Source organism: Macaca mulatta, chromosome 17, assembly GCF_049350105.2.
Source record: "Macaca mulatta isolate MMU2019108-1 chromosome 17, T2T-MMU8v2.0, whole genome shotgun sequence".
In the NCBI taxonomy this organism is placed as follows: domain Eukaryota; kingdom Metazoa; phylum Chordata; class Mammalia; order Primates; family Cercopithecidae; genus Macaca; species Macaca mulatta.
The window spans coordinates 785,519-799,954 of record NC_133422.1 but is presented as its reverse complement, the minus strand read 5'-3'; the positions used below and the strand labels follow the sequence as shown (position 1 = coordinate 799,954).

General features: G+C 39.9%; 1 pseudogene; it reads left to right on the top strand.

Moving 5' to 3' along the window:
• The first annotated feature begins 12,968 nt into the window (after positions 1-12,968).
• LOC702725 (large ribosomal subunit protein uL23 pseudogene) lies at positions 12,969-13,523 on the top strand (annotated as a pseudogene).
• The last annotated feature ends 913 nt before the right edge of the window (positions 13,524-14,436 follow it).

Genomic DNA, 14,436 nt, shown 5'->3' with positions numbered 1-14,436 from the left:
GCACTGTCTCCTCATGGAAAGGTAGTGCATTCCTGCTAAATCATGGACAAAAGGGGCCTCCAGGAGCTGCAGGCTGCGGCAGCAGCTTCTTATCTACGTCCTTCACTGCATGATACTGTTGTTGACTTTGAAAGCTTCTTTTGGTCTAGTTTTATCAACAGAGCTAGTATTTCATGAGGATCTACTACATACCAGCTTCCAGAAAGCTAAATGCCTTTTGTTTGTTACTATTCACTAAATACAAATCACAACGCTCTTCTCATTACTCACACAACAAAATTTAGCTGAGGGAGATTGAGTGACTGTCCCAGGGTCACACAGTTACTAAGAGTAGAGTCGTGTTTAGATTCATGTGGGAATGCTGAACACAGAAATGAACCAGTGAAAATATCATACATTCCAAAAGCCTACTCAAGTCATTTGTTCTTATTTTAAGGAAAATCTTTATGCTAATTTTAAACTCCAAATATGTATGAAAGGCAGAGATCTACAGATTTGATTATGATGTAAGAAATGATGCTCACCAGCTGGTTACTGCTACCACCCCACAACCCTGAGCATACTGGACAAATGTCTAAGCCTCGTGGTTAGTGGGGACAATGCTGGTGGAGTCTGAAGTTGTCATGCAGTGACTCACGCAAGCTTAGGCAGATTTGGTGATATATGACACAGAGATGCAAAGAAATGCCACAGCTGACACACACAGGATGGCTCTGGGAGATGCAGAAGGAGCATGTCACCCAAAATAGAGCCAGACAGGCATCCTTAAGGAAGGAGCAAAGGGGCTGCATCTTAAAGAATGAAGAAGAGATCTGTCATGAGAGATGGGACAGGAAGTTCTTGAGAGGCAGACGGAGAGCATGAGAATGTCGGGAAGGGAGGAGAGATTCTCGCACATCTGGGAAGCTGACAATCCATCAGCATGGCCAGAAGGAAAATAAGGAGGAGGAGCAGAAATAATAGATGAGGCTGGATATAGAAGCAGGGCTGAAGCTGTGTCGATTGTGGTAAAGAGCTGTGATTTTATCCAGAAGGCAATAGGTAGCATTTTAAACAGAGATTTTTTTAAAACAAGAGTCAGCAAATATTTTCTGCAAAGGGCTAAATGTTAACTATTTTAAGTTTTCCAAGCCTTATGGTCTCTCTCTCTCAATGACTCAGCTCTTCCATTGTACCATGAAAGCAGCCAGAGACGTCATATAACACATGTACGTGGCTGTGTCCCATTACAACTTTACTTACAAACGCAGACTGCGTCAGACATGGCCCGTGCATGGTAGCTTGCCACACCCTGTTTTAGAAAGCTCAGGTTTGTGATATGATGGAGAATGCCTACGAGAGCTCTTGTTTTAAATGGTAGAGTGAACATACACTGCAATTCTATCCTGCTTGACCCCAGCTCTTGATAGTGAAAGGTAGAAAAGATAGATAGTAAATAGATAGATGATAGGCAAGTAGATAGATGACAGATAAAGAAAATACATAGCTGTTCCAGAAAACAGAAAGGGATAACTTCATGAACCAAAAACAAAGTAATATACTTTAGAAAGGAAGCAGGCCGGAAAACCCACAGTTGCAAAGTGAATAGAATTTCCAATTGCCTTGCACACAGCAACAGACAATGCACAAAGCCACTTCCTTATGGACTGAAATTCTGATCCTTTTATGACTGGCCTTTCCATCCTTCACCTTCCCCTCTCCCATGCTGTGAATGATTGTATTGGACATTTTTGTTTTAATCTCAGTGACAGGGGAACACAGGTAGCTCTAATATAACTCACCCAGATGCTTCTGTTTCTAGCATGTATTTATTTTGTAGCAAATATTTACATCCATCACTTTTCACTGTCTTTTGAAAATAATTAGGCAATATCTCATCTGAGGTAGAACGTTTCTAGTGGTTGTGTTCTAAGGTTAAAAAACTAATCTGTTCTCTTTCCACTGCATTCCAGGAACAGTAAGAGGACCTTTTGCTTGAATAATTTTTATCCACATTACAGAGTGGGTAATGAGCAGATTTTGTAAAAACAATTCTGCTTCACTTCAGTAACAGCCTCCTCAACTCATTTTTTCTCAACAAACTTATTTTTCCTGCAGAAAAATCCCAGGCTTCTTAGAGAACCCAGTGACTTTTTGCACCTTAAATCGGTGAAATCATCATGTTTTCTTCTGCCGTATCCATAGTTCAAACAAAGATGAGGCAAAGCTAGACTCATTCCTGAAGGAACCCAAGAAATTCCTCCTTTCTCTCTCTGGAATGAAATGAATTCTCTAGACCATCAGTTCTAACCTTCAAAAACCAAACCTGTTTGTGAGATCTCCTTCAAATACTACTGTAGACTCCAGTGTTTATTCATCAAATTTTTGAATATTTGTTTTATTTGGAATCAATTTATTTGTAAGTTTAGTATTTGTATTAATATAAGGGAGAAATGTTTAAATCTGTCTAGGCCATATGTGCCTCTGACTTATTGCCCAATTAATTGTAGCCTCAGGCTAAATTTTGGTTTCTGTCTTTAATTTTTGTCAGAACGAATATAAGTGCTCTCAAAACATCTGCTTTTATTGTAGGGACTCATGCTGCCATCTCCATTCCTCTCTCTCTTCTTGCAATCTGGGTGGAAATTCTTTAATATGAACATTTCAACCACCTTCACTCGCCCATGTCCACTATCAGCACATTCAAACTTATCCAGCCAAGGCTGTCATCCTAGGCCAGGGATTTTTTAGGAATCTATTTTGCTGTGATGCAGCTGGCACCCCTTTGACTCACTTTATCACCCCAGGGTTCTTTTCATTTTAGGAGCCCAAGAGGACAGAAAAAGAAGTAGGTGAGCAATTAAATCTTCTGTGTCCGGAGCTGCACGCCCCGGCCATAGCGAATAATAACTGACGATTAAAAACGCCTGAGCTATATTCATTTCCACCCCACACCTTCTCCCTATCTTTGCCTTTTTTCCCTGTATTAATACCTCATAAAAGATGGCGCTCTTCCTGCTGCTTCTTCACCCATTTTTCCCGCGCCCGCGAAAATTACTACCTGACAGCGCAGGTGCAACATGACGTTCGACCAGAGAAACCAATACCTATCTGGCCATGCCTTCACTATGAGATCATTTTCGCCTTGGCCCAACCCCTTCCCCTCCAAGTGTATATAAGGCACTGCATTACCGCCATTAAACGAGACTTGATCAGAGCACTGTCTTGTCTCCATTTCTCGTATCTCTTGTTCCCCAAATTCCCACCCCCTCCTCCAGGGCCTGCTTCGACTATCCCGCGGGCCGGGATACCTCTGAGTCAGGAGTGTCTCTCCTTGTGCTAAGCAATGTTGTAGAATATCATATTTAGTAAGCTCCTAGCAGATGAGCCACGTGGCTGCTGAGCACACACACCTGCTTGCTGCTGTGAGCTCAGACACCATCATCATTAGTCTTTTCCAGCTCTGGAGGGAATAATTAAGGGCCATTTAATAACCTGTAAATCATAGAGAGTTAAATGTGTTTCCCCAAAACGCTGATGACAGAATGAAAGTGAGGAGTGTTAGCCACAGGTCAAAAGTGCAGGAAAGTCTCTCCATGTGGGTTGTTGAAGAAATGTAGGTCTTTTTTCTTTTGGAAGTCTCACTAGAATGGGGTCAAGGACTCTGCCCATTCTAGGATGAAAAATTGGGATAGTAGACACCCTCAGATATTTATCCCAAGTCTTCATTTAGGGCTTTTAATTAGTTTGTTCAACCATCACAATCTCAAATGCTAAACAGGGCATTTGAATCTCTCCACAGTCCAAATCAGCACCGTCTTTTAAAGTTAAGTTTCTCCTTATTCTCACCTGATATACCTTATTTATCCCACACGCACCCAGTAACATATCATGCTCACTGTTATCTTTGAGACAACACTTGAATTTTACTCAACCTGGAGTGCTCTTCACATGTCTTGTCCAGATCCAGTTTGGACTCATTCTTCAGCCCTGTATCAGTCAATGGGGGCTAGGTTAAACTGTGGTGACAGACAACCTCCAAATTTCAGTGGCTCAAAAATCTTCTTCCTCATTTATATACATCTCATCATGGATCAGGTGAGAGGTAGCTCTGTGCTGTATCATCCTAACACAGGAATCCAGACGGAAGGAGGGACCATCAATAAGATCCCCATTGCTATAGAAAAGAGAAAAAAGCATGCAGAATAGAACTCTGTTTCTTGGAAATTTCTTCTGAAAAAGTCACGTTATTTTCTTCTCAACTCCATTGGCAAAGAAAAAAAACAGTCATGAGGCCATGTGACAATTTAAGTAGGTGGGATGGAACAGTCAGAATGCATTCATAAAAAGTGAACTGAAAATATTTGGAGAACACGGCCGGGCGCAGTGGCTCAAGCCTGTAATTCCAGCACTTTGGGAGGCCAAGACGGGCGGATCACGAGGTCAGGAGATCGAGACCATCCTGGCGAACACGGTGAAACCCCGTCTCTACTAAAAAATACAAAAAACTAGCCGGGCGAGGTGGTGGGCGCCTGTAGTCCCAGCTACTCGGGAGGCTGAGGCAGGAGAATGGCGTAAACCCGGGAGGCGGAGCTTGCAGTGAGCTGAGATCTGGCCACTGTACTCCAGCCTGGGCGACAGAGCGAGACTCCGTCTCAAAAAAAAAAAAAAAAAGAAAATATTTGGAGAACAGCACTAATGACTATCATGAATGCCAACATGCATCCCAAACAACTCAGGGCTGTCACCCTCCAAACCTTTTATGTCTTGCAAAATATTAGAACTTATCTGAAGCCATGCCACTCAGAGAGACTGCAAAATACATAATGACATCTCCTTTAGGATGTCCTTAGAGAATTCAAGGAAAAGAAGTTAAATAATTTAAAAGTGCTTTCGGGTACAGCTTTTTACCACTAGGGAGTAAGACTAGAGATAGATCGTAAACATAATAACAGGGATTATGCTCAGAGTCAGGGCCAGAAGTATGGTTTGAGGTAGGGTCCTGGTCGGGGTCAACATCAATGTCAGGGTCAAAGTAAGGGTCAGAATTAGGGACTAGGGTAGGGCTCAGGGTTTAGGTTCAGGGTCAAAGTCTTGGGACAGGGTTAAGGTTAGGATTAGAGCCAGAGCTTTGTTCTCCTTGGGACCCACCCGAGAGTGGGTCACCATGGCTTTGGAGCACCTAGTAGCGTGTCCACCTTGAAGACCAGAGTTTCGTTGACCTTAAGACTGACCTGGGGAGACGTGACTGCAGGCCATTGAGGAAGGTGAGGCAAAAGCTTCCTGTCTGCTCCCCGTGTGCTGAGGAGGGAGCTTTGCTATGGGCTTTACTTTCACATGTTACATTCTACAAGTCTTGTTTTACAAAAGCCTCCCTGCCTTGAGGCTTTGGCTGCTCGTCGCTGTTCATCATCACAGCGTGCCATAACATATGTTAAGATTTGGGCTTGTTTCTGGGGAGAGGTCTTGGTACAGAGAAAGGAGCAATGCTTAGAGCCACCATCAGGACAGTTGGGATGAAAGCTGAGGATGGGCAGAGGCTGGAGGAAACATGTGCACCCCCTGTAAACACTTTTATTCATGTTTTAATTACTAATTTCTCTTACAGTGTTAAAGTAGTAAAAATTAATATTGAAAAATTGAAAAGTAGCCATATTAAGACTTGCAACATTATTTAAGTTTAAATATATTATTTGTGTCTCATCAACATTTTTTATTTTGTTGAGAAAGTCTAAGGTTAATTGGCAGCATATTTGTAATAGTAGATAGAATAATGTCTGTTTTATAAACATTGACATCCTACATTACACGTGTGAATCCTGAAAATCTGAGACAGCTCTCAGATTTTTTAGAAAGTGTATTTTGCGGCCGGGCGCAGTGGCTCAAGCCTGTAATCCCAGCACTTTGGGAGGCAGAGACGGGCGGATCATGAGGTCAGGAGACCGAGACCATCCTGGCTAACACGGTGAAACCCCATCTCTACTAAAAAAAATACAAAAAAAAAAAAAAAAACTAGCCGGGCGAGGTGGCGGGCGCCTGTAGTCCCAGCTACTCGGGAGGCTGAGGCAGGAGAATGATGTGAACCCGGGAGGGGGAGCTTGCAGTGAGCTGAGATCCGGCCACGGCACTCCAGCCTGGGCGACAAAGCGAGACTCCGTCTCAAAAAAAAAAAAAAAGAAAGTGTATTTTGCCAAGCTTGAGGATGTATGCCTGTGATGCATCCTCAGGAGGTCCTGACAACAGGGGCCCAAGGTGGCAGGGGCTCAGCTTGGTTGTATACATTTTAGGGAGACATGAGACATCAATCAATATGTGTAAGATGTACATTGGTTCAGTCCAGAAAATTCAGAAGGCCAGACAGGGGGCTTCCAGGTCATAGGTTGGTAAGAGACAAATGGTTTCATCCTTTTGCGTTGCTGATTACTCTCTCCAAATGAGGCAATCAGATATGCCTTTATCTCGGTGAGCAGACGGGTGATTTTGGATAGAATGGGAGGCAGATTTGCCCTCAGCAGTTCCCAGCTTGACTTTTCCCTTTAGTTTAGTGATTTTGGGTCCCCAAGATTGATTTTCCCTTCACAAGGTCTAACATGTTTTCGTATGAGCATTAATTATTCATTGTGCATTTTATTATACAAATAAGGCACAGATTTTTAAAAAATCATCAACTTCGTGGCTAGCTATATAGACATAATTACACAGAAGCTCAACTAAATTTGCAAACATTCCAGAGTTTGGGTTTCCAATAATTCTTTGTGATTCTTTAAAAGGTAAAAGTATTTTTTTCCCACAAAACATAGCAACATCTAAAATCACCTGTAGAATGTCCTGCCATTTTTGTTTCTCTAGTTTCCTCATTTTCTGCAAAGCCTCACTGAGGAAATTGATTTTGAATATCCTCTTACACTCTTCTGTTTTAAAAAGCATTGTGGTAAAACATTGAATCATCAATGTCATAAGTTCTCTCCACATTCTTTCTTTCTTTGAATATTTTTTCCCAGTGCCTAATATTTGATTCTGTTGTATTATGGCTAAAAGGTAGGCATGGGCACAAAATAAAGACAAGAAGTCTTTGGAATAAGTGATCCCATCATAATGAATCAATTTTCCATTGGAACATATTTTTACAAAGTCACTCTTTTGAAAATATTTAGCCATGAATTGAAACAGAGTCTGTAAGGTTATTTTTTTTCCAGGTCTAAGGCAAACAGCATTTTAGAGAATGAACCCGGGACATAACCACAGCACAAGAAAAAAAGATGATAATTAAGTTTACACATATGTGTCACTACTGTAACAGAAAACATGTAAAGAGCATTTGTTTTGATTTATATATCAGTCTGCACTGTTTAATTTTTTGTATCATAAATGCTCTTATTAAAAAAAAGGACTAGTTAACAGTGTCAATTACTAGTAATTCATGGTATAAATAATTAAACAAAGAAGTGTTCAAAAAATATAACAGTGTTTTAAATAAAGTTTTATTTTACATCATTTTTTTACTCACACAGAAATTGACAGAAAAAAAAAATGCAGAGATTTCCCATGTAGCTGCAACCTAGTTTTGGCTCTTATTAACATCTTCTATCAGTGTGTCTCACATGGCTTATTAATCTCTTATATAATTTGTCATAGTTAATGAACCCATACTGATAGACTATTATTAACTAAAGTTCATATTTCATTTGGATTCCCTTTGTTCTGTCTTACTCTGACCCAGGATCCCATCCAGGATCCCGCATGACATGTAGTCATCACGTCCCTGTGGGCTCTTCCTGGCTGTGACAGTGTGTCAGGCTTTCCATGTCATGCTGACCTTGATAGTACTGAGGAGGATTGGTCAGGAATTTTGTAGAATGTCCCCCATTGTCACTGCATGTTCTCAAGGTGAACTGTCACCTTTGATGTTCACTTGGATCATTTGGAAGAGCTACTGTTTGTCAGGTTTCTCCACTGTGAAGTTATTTTTCCTCCTTGCCCATACTGCATGTGTTCTTTTGGAGCAAGTCACTGTGCAGAGCCCACACTTACGGAGTGAGGAGTTGGCTCCACATTATTGATGGCTGAGTGTCTACATCAATTATTTGGAATTCTTTTGCAAAGGAGATTTCTATGCAACTCCATTTGCTTATTCACCTGTGTATACAAATACAGACAGCTAGATAATTACTTTCAGCTTTAGTTATTATTCAACACTACAATTCATTCCTGTGTTGGCCATCAGTAGCTGTTTTTATTGGCTATTATTTTTCATTGATATATTTTAATTTTTTTTTAGTACTTACTTACTTTCTGATACTTCAAGATTATCCTGGCTTCTATATTTACTGTCCCAGTTCTAGTATCAGACATTTCTTCAAAGAGCCTGATTCCTTTCAGAATGGTAGGAAAACTTACATCTGGCTGCCGAATGAGCACATTGTTGAATGAGCACTTGTCCCTCATTAGCAATGCTAGGAAGTATATGTGTGTGTCTAACTTACCTATACACACCTAATTATGAAGTTTTCTATGTAGAACTGTGTGTATCTGTATTAAACTAAACATAAGTTTACGTTGATGTCTCCATCTCTGATCTACTATCACATGAATCATTCTAGCCTTCTCCCCTTGCAAATTTGTAACCTCCCACTTCAACAGTGAGAGACCTGGTTCCTACCATCTGCGACTTATGTAAGTCATTGTTTTATTCCAGATATACATAGTGTGGTTTTACAATTGTTCACAATTGCTTCTGTTGGAAAGAACTTTATAAAATGGAATCCAGTGATGAAGTATAGTTCATTTGCCTTCAGCATACGGATTCTATTCATTTTCAAAGTGACTTAGGTCAACACCATTTTCCCTACACCTTCAGTGAGTTTTTTCCTACATTTGTGTCTTAGTCTGTTTTATGCTTCTGTAACAGAATACCTGAGGCTGGGTAATTTGCAAGTAAAAAAGGTCCTTTTGGCTCACAATGCTGGTGGCTGGAATGTCTGAGATTGGGCAGTTGCATCTGGTGGAGTCTCAGTCTTTTTCACCTCATGGTGGAAAGTGGAACAGGAGCAAGGGGTGATCACATAGCAAGAGCGAAAGCAAGAAGGAAGCCAAGCAACCCAGACTCTTGTTAACTACCCACTCCTGCAGGAATTAATCCATTCCTGTGAGAGTAGAACTCACTCACCCCCATGGAGGACATTAACCTATTCATGAGGGATCTGTCCCCATGACCCAAACATGTTCCACTGGGCCCCACCTCCCCACACTGCCACATTGGGGGTCAAATTTCAACACGAGTTTTTGCAGGGACAAACCACATCCAACCCATAGTAATTTGTAGCATAGTTAAATTCTTTTTCACATGATATATTCTGTCCTTGGATACTCCACATCCTGAGTAATTTTATTTAATTTGAATAGAGTTTGATTTATCCATTTGGTTGTAAAATTCTGCGTATTTTGACCAATGCATAGTGGCAGGTACCCACTATTAAAGTATCATACGGAATGCTTCAAACCCCCACCCCATGGAGCCAATGGCTTCCCATCTGTGTAGTTTGCCTTCTGCAGTGTCTCATTAAATGAGGTCACACTGTGTGTATTCTCCTCAGACTGTCTTCTTCCACTTAGCAATGTGCATACAAGATTCACTCATGCCTTTGTGTGAGTTGATAGCTTGTTCCTTTCTATGGCTAAATAGTATTCCATTGCATGAATGTACCACAGTTTGGTTATGCATTTTGGGGAGAAAAACCTACCTCTTCTAACTTTGTTCCAGGGTTGGAGACCTTCAAATTAACTGACAATAGATACATTAGTAGGAGAGACAATACTTGGCTTCTTATTGCACAAGTATCATTGTGGGACAAAATTCATCAGATGGCAGGATCCAGTTTACAAAGAGGTAAAAATAGCCCCAAAACAATAAACAAGACTAGAATCTGATAACCCACAATAGCTATAGCTTTCCTTAAAAAAAAATTTTTTTTGAGACAGGGTCTGGCTCTGTCACCCAGGCTGGAGTGCAAAGGTGCAACAATCTCCACTCACTATAACCTCTACCTCCTTGGTGCAAGTGATCCTCCCTCCTCAGCCTCCTCATTAGCTGGGACTACAGTCACATGTCATGGTGCCCATCTAATTTTTGTATTTTTGGTAGAGACGGGGTTTCAACATGTTGCCCAGGCTGATCTTGAACTCCTGGCCTCCCAAAGTGCTGAAATTATAGGCATGTGCCACCATGCCCGGCCAAGTTATAGTTTTCCATTGTTTTGGAAATAGTTATAAATTTCTCTGTAGTAACCATCATTTTTGATCATAATCAAAGTAAGACTATTCTTGTTTTAAAAATAAGTCTGGTTTTGTTAGATTTTGCTTGATTATTTACGTAAGTGCAGCAAGAACAGGAGATGACCACATAGGTGTTTTCAAGTTTCTTTGCTGGAAGTTTTCATACAGAATCTCAGATTTGACTTTTAAAGGCCTTATTCAGGCTAAAAGCCAAGCTAAGAACATACTATCAAATTTCAGCTGCAGTCCTTATAGCTTTGTGTGAATTCCTCTTTTCTTGAGTCCCCCCAAATATCCCTAAATTCCTGGGCCTACCAGGAAATGACCTTCTTTACTAACCTGTAAGGCTGTGAACCCTGTAATCTAAGTATCAGCCTGGCTTTTCTCAGAGTGCTGTTGGGAATGAAGTTTCTGGTGTTCCAAAAAACAAAACAACAAAAAGAATTAACATGGGAACAAATGATCTCTTAGCAAGGCGAGCTTTACTTTCTGCAGAAAGGGTGCTACTCAATAGCTGTCCAGCCACAAGAGCACACCGAACAAAAGAGACAGAGTTACTTATAACCTGATGTGTCTACCCTACTGCTGTGTCCAGTTACCATTGGCTGGAATAGGACCTCACATTTTACACTTTACCCAATTGGCTATTAGTTTAAAACTTTCTTAATTAGGTAAGGGGAATAGAACAAAGAAAGAAAAGGAAGTTGCCAGGGATAGTTAAAGAAGCATCTCCAAATAAGGAATGGCACTATGGGCTGGGGCTTGTCTAGTTCTGTCCAGACATGCCGGAGCAAGCTAGGACAACAGATTTGGAACACACCTACACACACACACATACATAAAAATAGTGGATAGCAATCTTATAGTAAGAAATTGTGACTTTTTACAATCTTTGAAGAACTTTCCCATTTCTCACAGTGCTTTGTAAGCATTGTCTCCATAAAAGTCAGCCTTACTTCCTTAAAATTGCTGGTCATAACTGATCTTAGGTACACTTCCAAAATATGATATTCCAGTAAAAACCTTGATAATATAACCAAATTTTCCAATTATGTCCTGTTATAAGGTGAACAGATTCTTACTGGACTTTTGCTAATAACTATATCATCATGAAAATAAGAGTATTCAGTAAGAATTTCAAAATTCTGGAGAGATTAGGCAGGGAAAAAAAGATAAATGCTTCATTTCTGTTTACAAAAGTATAACCTACTAAATTGTTGTAAGTTACAGTTAGATTAAGAGAAAGAGATTTCTTAAATCCAGAAACTAGAACATTAAAGAACCAGCAATGCTCTAAAAAGCTATAAAATTATAATCAATTTTCATCAGTTCATTCAGTGCCATGTAATCAATTCCAGTCTTGCTGGATCTTGGGTTAGCAGTCTCATGAACCCACCAATTTCTCCACCAGGCTTCTGGAGATCTTCACTGAGTTAAGTATATGGTCTTAAAGTTATTTAAGCAATATCATCAGAAGTCTTTAACCAGAGTACTTGTCATACTCTTTTCCATGAGTCTCAGAGGGAGTCTTGTATCGGAGATGAACATTCTGACCTGTAGCTGATCGCAGGAGCTTTCAGGAAAGCATAAGGGGGAAAAAATATCTAAATGACAAAGATTATGAAATGGCTGTGATTATACCACAATTGAAAAGGATATTCGATTTTTTCTGTGGCATACAACATTTATTTATTTATTTAGAAATGGAGTCTCGCTCTGTCACCCAGGCTGGAGTACAGTGCTGCGATCTCGGCTCACTGCAAGCTCCTCCTCCCGTGTTCACGCCATTCTCCTGCCTCAGCCTCTGGAGTAGCTGTGATTACAGGTGCCTGCCACCACACCCAGCTAATTTTTTGTATTTTTAGTAGAGAAGGAGTTTCACCGTGTCAGTCAGGATGGTCTTGATCTCCTGACCTTGTGATCCACCCGCCTCGGCCTCCCAAAGTGCTGGGATTACAGGCATGAGCCACTGCACCCGGCACAACATTTAAAATAATAATTGGAATTATGACTCATAACTCTATACTGGCACATAGCATGGATAAGGAGGACACTGACAAATTTCCAGGAATTTTATATAATTTCTGAAAACGTAACATTTTACCCATACAAATATAACACAGGGAAGGTTAGATATCCGTTTTTATTTGTATCTTTTGTATGGTTTTCCTTATAAAAAATACATCCTACTTTACTTGCGAAACATGCCCTACTTTTCTTGCATGCTTTGCATAGAGTCGTTTCTAGTTATTCTATTACTTCTAGTAGTTTTATTTACATATATTGATTATAATTTTAATACTTAGTAATCTTTTATTTTCCAGAGAAAACTAGGAAGTAAACAGTTATAAACTCTCATATATTAGTATTCTATAGTAGGTTAGAAAATGTATGAGTATACCATCTCCCAACATCTACAGGGATGTGTTTCCTCATAGTACAATTTCTCATTGTGGCAGACAAAACCATGTTTATTAAAGGGCCAAAATATCTTTAGTCTCTCTGTAAAAATAAGAAGCCAAAATTATATAAACGTGAATTATTTATGTTCAGTAATTAATGTTTTAGTATTGTATCTTATTTATAAATGGTCTAGATATTTAATGCAAATCTTTTACTTAGCTTAACTTTAAGGTTAAAAATTACCGAAAGTATTTTGGAAGCTACTATTAAGCAGGTTTACAGTAAACAAATTACTTTTGAAATAATGTTTTTCGCTTTTCACAAGATGGCACCAAAAGTGAAGAAGGAAGCTCCTACCCCTCCTAAAGCCAAAGCCGAAGCGAAGGCTTTAAAGGCCAAGAAGGCAGTGTTGAAAGGTGTCCACGGCAACACACAAAAAAGAAGATCCGCATGTCACTCACCTTGAGGTGGCCCAAGACACTGCGACTCCGGAGGCAGCCCAAATATCCTCGGAAGAGCACCCCCAGGAGAAACAAGCTTGACCACTATGCTATCCTCAAGTTTCTGCTGACCACTGAGTCGGCCATGAAGAAGATAGAAGAAAACAACATGCTTGTGTTCATTGTGGATGTTAAAGCCAACAAGCACCAGATCAAACAGGCTGTGAAGAAGCTCTGGGACATGGATGTGGCGACATCCTGATTGGATCAGTCAACATCCTGATTCGACTTGAAAAAGAGAAGAAGGCATATGTTCGACTGGCTCCTGATTGTGACGCTTTGGATGTTGCAACAAAATTGGGATCATCTAAACCGAGTCCAGCTGGCTAACTCTAAATATATGTATATCTTTTCACCATAAAAAAGAAATAATATTTTTAATAAGAATGACAACTTAATTAGAATCAAATCTATAAGCTTTAAGATTTTACGTTTCTAGTAAGTATAATATTAGCTTATTTGACTAGAACTCAAGCAGAATAGGAATTGATGCTTGTTTTAAATTCAGTAGTGGTAACTTTGAAGACACAGTTGTTTTATTATACTAAAAATATTATATTAACCTTATTTAACTTAGTTTTATCCAAATCGTGTTAACTTAAAAAACATTTGATCAGTTCCTATATTTCTAGGAGTTTGGTGAATATTTATTTATAAATGCTTATTTTTTTCCAAGCCAAATTAGAATGGAGCACCTTTAAAGGATTTTATAAATGAATTTTGCAACGCTATCCTGAGTTAAGAAAATATCACATATACATAACACACATTAATAGACATACAAACACAAATAGAGATTTCATAGCTTTCATCCTGAAATTTCAGCCATGAATCAGGCATAAATATTCTGATGGTTAATTTTAGACATCTACTTGATTGGATTAAGAGACACACATAGCTGGTAAAACACAATTTCTGGGCATATGTGTGAGGGTGTTTCCGCAAGACACTGAGATAACCCTGCCCCAATGTAGATGGGCACAGATATGGTTTGGCTGTGTCCCCACTCAGATCTCATCTTGAATTGTAGTTCCTATAATTCCTACATGTCGTGGGAGGGACCCAGAGGGAGGTTATTGAATCATGGTAGTGGTTACTGCCATGCTGTTCTCATGATAGTGAGTGAGTTCTCATGATCTGATGGTTTTATAAGGAGCTTCTCCCATTTGGCTCAGCACTTCTCCTTGTTGCTGCCATGTGAAGAAGGACGTCTTTGCTTCCTCTTCCACCATGGTTGTGAGGTCCCTCCAGCCATGTGGAACTGTCAGCCCGTTAAACCTCT